Raw genomic sequence first — 5,255 nt, 5'->3', positions numbered from 1 at the left:
GGAGACATAGTCTATGTGTATACAGTGGAATTTTCACTTTCCCTCCCTAATAGCAGCTTGCTCTGTTTTGGGATTTGTTGATGCAGGAAACTATGTTCTCTTACCTGTCCTTACATTTGATTTGATGGGGCCCGAGAAAATGCCAGTTGCATGGGGATTTCTCATAGTTGTCAATGCAAGCAGTTGTTTTGGTGCACCCTTTGCAGGTAAATCAACCAATGCAAATCTGTTATTTTATGAGGCAGTTAGTTCCTACCACTCCCACTCCCCACCCTACAGTTATTTAGCAGTCTCTTTACTATGCTGCCTGTGCTTGGGATGTGGCCCCGGAAAGTAGGAAGAATTTTTAAAATCTCTTTTGGTTTGTCATTATAATGCAAGGTTTTACAGGAACAGCTGAAATAAAGTTATTCTCTGAGAGATTAAGTTTGGATCTTGAGGGCAGAGCTGATATGAGGCCAGTGCAGCTGCTAACTGATGCCAAGAGTTCAGGATCTACACATCCGACAGGATACCCTCCCCTAATAAGAGGAATGGCTTTCCTAGAGAACTCTGAAGGTGATGATGAGCCCAGCCAATTCGAGACCAATAAAAACCCCCTTTAGAAGTGAAACTTCAACACATGTAATACAGGCACAGCAAATGCCTTCGACTTCCCATGGAAAAGAAGAGGGTATGGCATTTGCCAGTGATGATGATGACGGTGAACAAGCACCACAACAGAAATGATCAGAGTGCAGCAGCAATGTTAATGATACTGGATCTCACTTCCATACATCACTAAAAAAATAAAATAAAGCTCCTCAATTCTTTTTCTTTAGCTGGATTGGCTTGATATTATGTTTTTATTTCTGCATATATACAACCTGAGCATAACCTTGCAGCATGAACACCCCAGAAGATCTTGCTTCTCTATTAGCTGCAGCTTTGGATCAAGCAGAGAGCAAGCATGTCTTTGTGTCTCCTGCTTCCAGCTTCTTCACACATAGCTCTTCTGGCTACTGTTCTCATAATTAGTAGCTAGGTGAGTGGGTCTGGAGGAAAGGCCCACCCATTAGCATGGAGGGCACCATTACTTACTTGTAGTTCCTGCAACCTAGCTCATTGTTTTGGGATGCTGATGGGGACACTTAGTGGCCAAAGAAACATGGCTGACCAGCTCAGCAACCTCCTTTATTAGATTTTAGCCCTCACTGGATACAGGGCCTCAAGAATGGGAAGGGACTCGGGGCATTATCCAGACTGAGACCCCCAACCTCCAACATGAAAAGATTTTTGTGTTGCAGATTCAATTATTTTCCTAAGATGGCATAGTGTTTCACTAGTTTTATTACCAATACAGTGACAGAGCAGAATGAAGATGAGTCTGACTGAGGAATCCAAACACTGGCCAGGTGGAGGCAGGGCATGACACAGCAGCAGAGCCACTGCTACACCTGCTACCCCATCGCTCATGCTGGCCAGAGCACGCTTGTGGGTTGCGCTAGCCTGGAGATGGTGTGGCAATCTGGCCCAGTGTCATCAAGTGATGGCACTGGGGCTGCTTCAGGAGCCAGTGGAACCTGGGCAGGCACAGTCCCCACCCCCCATGTGAAACTCCATTGGGGGACTCTGAGTGGGTTACTGCTGACACGAGAGCCTGCTGGCAGTAGTTCTACCTGCATTTTGGGCAGGTGGAATGGTGAACTCTGTGCCTTGGGAGATGTTCTGGGCTGGGCAAAGATTCACCTCCAGCCTGGCGGAGGGTCTTTGCCTTGTTGATGGCTCCCTGAATGGATCTTGACCCTCTCTTTCTTTCTTGGCTATTCAGGTTGGCTTGGACTCAGGAAGACTGGTTTGTTCTGTGAAAGTGTGTAAGAGAAGACCGTTATTATGATGGTTATTTTACTAATAGGCTGTTGCTCATGATGCTTTTCTCCGTTTTTTTATTATGAGATTATCATTAATGTTTCCAATGTGTTTTTAATGTTCTACACTGCCCTGAGATCTTTTGATAAAGGGCAGTAAACAACTGAAACAACAACAATTTTACTATGCCTGGCATCCAGAAATTAGAAAAGGGGTCCAGGCACCCCAAAAACGTATCACAATATCGTGGGTTGTATCTTGCCCTGCCTGCATGAGTGAAATTGCGCTCTTGCCACAGGGATTCCCCCTCCTTTCTCCCACACTTCTAATTGCAATCAAAGTTTATAGCTCGGGCCCCAATAAAAGAAGAAAGCGAGCCGATGAGGAGGCAGTAGCTGAACTTGATGGTGTCGTACTGGAAGCTAAGAAAGAGCAGAAGTAGAAGACCAAAGTCCCAGCAGAGAAATGGAGGCGACTCTGCAGAATGTGCAGAAGATGCATGCACTTCTTTGTAGCTGAGCTGGGCTTGCAGTTATGGCACCACGGGGAGCGCGCGAAATCTTGCAGGGAGCTGGCCTTGCGCGCGCCCCCCTCTCGCCTCCCACCCCGCCACGATCCTCCCGCGGGGACGTCGAGGGATGTGTGGGGTCTGCCCCCTCAGCCCGAGGTGGGTCTCGGCCGGGACGGGGCGGTGGCAACACTTCCTTCTCCGATCCCGGAGCCACGTGGTGGGGCCTAGGGACGCTGCTTGGGAGGCTTGAGAGGCTGAGCCTACGAGGAGGAAGGACCTGCCGGTTGTGCACGTCCAGGATCTGCTGTGTTCTCTGCAATGCCCTCCGCGCCCCTCGGAGAAGCTTCCCACCAGGGCTGTCTCGGCGAGGCGAGGAGCACGGCAGCTCTCTTCCCACGGGGGGGGGGGGAATAAAGAGGGGTTCCCCGCGCTGCCGCCCCTCCCCGCCCCTTGGCGAGCCGAGGCTTCAGCCCTTCCTGTTTACGGTTGCTGTAGCTACGACGGCAGCCCTCGACGCCTTGCTGTCGCTCCTCGAAGGATTAGGTCTTTCCCTTCAAGCCCCGGGAGGCTTCCTATGCAGACACAGCAGCGACTGAGACGGGCGGAGTGGAGAAGACGCGTCTGTCACAAACCCATCCCACCTTGGCGCAGAGTTGCTCGAGGTGGTGGTCTTGATTTTCATTTTATCCTCACAACAACCCTGTGAGGTAGGTTCGGCCGTGAGACAGTGATTGGACCAAGCGTACCCAGGGAGCTTCGTGGCTGAGTGGGGATTGGAACCCTGGGATGTCCTGGCCCTCCTCTAGAACCACACTGGCTCCTTGGCACATTTTGCTGGGGATACATAGCACAATCATGGCATTTCTGATGGCTGTGTGACTGAAGTGTATGGTTCAAGTTCTTTGCTATCCCAAGGCTACAATCCTGCTCACAGTTCCCTGGGAGCAATTCCCACTAGTCTCAATCATTATGTTTCATGCTTGGACAATGTATAATGCATGAACCTTGTACCAAATAGTACCTAAGAGCCAGCTTCACTCAAGAGTAAATTTCACGGTGTTCCCATGGAGGTGCATAGGATTGCATTAAGCAGATGCCTTTTGCAGTTTCGTAATCTGATTTTCAGTATTTCATCTTAAACCTCTCAAACGTGCAAATGGCTGCTGTTATAACATTGACTATTTTTGCACTTACTGTATTTTTTAAAGTGTGTGTGTCACAAAAACTATAATAAGAAAAAAGTATTCAGAAATGACGTTAGTTAAACCTTAAGCTGAATTGCTATATAGTTCTGGACTGAAACTGCTCAGAGCAGCTGTGAAATCTTAGTTCTTGGGTGTTTTGTTTTGTTTTGTTTTGTTTACAAAAGATAGGACAAGCACCATGCAGGGCTGCTTTTAATGCAGTAGGATATTTTGAAACAGGCCAGGGGATTGGACAAGAGTCCTCCTTAGATGGCTTCCAGGTTAATCCATTGCAGCAAAATCAGAGACGTTGTTGACCAACACTAGTTTTTCAAAGCTTATTATGCCATTATAATTGTGTTAGTCTTTAATTGTTAAAGTATTCTCTGTTGTTCTTCCAAGTGGAGGTTCTTTCAGCCATGGCCAGGGTGATGGTGTGTCCACTTTTGACTTTCATCATTAGGTAGTGGCTGGCCAGTGACAGAGAGTGTCTGTGCCCTTGACCAAAACTACCATATTTTTCGCTCTATAACACGCACCTGACCATAACATGCACATCGTTTTTAGAGGAGGAAAACAAGGGAAAAAACATTCTGAATGAAACAGTGGATGTATCATTTTTGTGCTTCATGCTGTGGCCACAGACATGTGATCTGATGGTGAATTTGGGGTGACCCAATGCAAAAATCCTGAGAATCCCTGTGGATCCATGCTTTGTAACCACGTTTTTGCACCATTGCAGCCCCAGGCAACAGTGGGTGCGTGATTTTGGGGGGGCAGGCTGTAGCCATGGGCATGCTATGTGCTCTGATGGTGAATTTGGGCTGACCCAATGCAAAGATCCTGAGGATCCATGTGGATCCATGTTTTGTAACCACGTTTTTGCACCATTGCAGCCCCAGGCAACAGTGGGTGCGTGATTTTGGGGGGGGCAGGCTGTAGCCATGGACATGCTATGTGCTCTGATGGTGAATTTGGGCTGACCCAATGCAAAGATCCTGAGGATCCATGTGGATCCATGTTTTGTAACCACGTTTTTGCACCATTGCAGCCCCAGGCAACAGTGGGTGCGTGATTTTTGGGGGGCAGGCTGTAACCATGGACATGCTATGTGATCTGATGGTGAATTTGGGGTGACTGAATGCAAAGATCCTGAGGATCCATGTGGATCCATGCTTTTTAACCACATTTTAAGTGGGGAGGGAAGGAAAAACACAGAAGGGACAAGGAGCAGGAGAGGGGTGTGCAGAGAAGCAGCTGGCTAAGAATGCAGGAGAGGGGTATAGGGAGGAAAGGAAGGCAAAAGTTTTCCCTCACCTACCCACCCAAGCCAGCCAGCTCCCTCTCTCTCTCCCTCTCTCTCTCTCTCTCTCTCTCTCTCTCTCTCCCTCCTGCATGTTTTCAGCTTTCCCCTCTGCTTGCCTGGAGGGGAGGGGCTTTCCCTGCTCTTTGTTCCGTTTGAGCAAACACAGCAAGGAAACAGAGGTGGGTGGGCAGTAAGACCCTGAGGCAGAATGCCGGAAAGCAGCCGCTTCCTCTTTCAGGTCCCTTCTAGGAGACGAGCGGTTTGATTTTTGCCTGCTTTTTTTTGCCTCCCCTTGCACTATTTGGCTCCAGGGACCACACATTCGCTCAATAACACGCACAGACATTTCTCCTTCCTTTTTAGGAGAAAAAATCTGCGTGTTATAGAAGGAAAAATACGGTACCAA

Source organism: Podarcis cretensis (genome assembly GCF_951804945.1).
Source record: "Podarcis cretensis genome assembly, chromosome: 3".
NCBI classification, from domain to species: domain Eukaryota; kingdom Metazoa; phylum Chordata; class Lepidosauria; order Squamata; family Lacertidae; genus Podarcis; species Podarcis cretensis.
This window is presented reverse-complemented; position numbering follows the sequence as displayed.